This window comes from Etheostoma spectabile, chromosome 18 (assembly GCF_008692095.1).
Source record: "Etheostoma spectabile isolate EspeVRDwgs_2016 chromosome 18, UIUC_Espe_1.0, whole genome shotgun sequence".
In the NCBI taxonomy this organism is placed as follows: Eukaryota; Metazoa; Chordata; class Actinopteri; order Perciformes; family Percidae; genus Etheostoma; species Etheostoma spectabile.
The window spans coordinates 20,928,176-20,928,488 of NC_045750.1; positions in this window are offsets into that span (position 1 = coordinate 20,928,176).

Consider the following 313-nt stretch of genomic DNA (forward strand, 5'->3'; position numbering starts at 1 on the left):
GAGACAGTAGCATATGTCAGCAACAGCTGAGAAAATTTGGGTCTGTGGTGTCCAGGGGTCCCTGGTGTAGGGACCAGGGAGCCAAAGTTACATTAATGTTGAGGGATCAACAAAGATCACTGAAATTCTAAAGAATGAGAACCACTGATTTCCATAAATTCTAATCCTTTAGCCTTTGTGCCAAGGCTCAGTAATGTTTGGCCATCATCCTCTGGGCCCCACTTACCGTATTTACTTTTTTTGGAAAAATAAAGACTGTTGTTGGAGAAATCCTTCTATAAACTGACAACTGACTCCATGATGAATTAACACA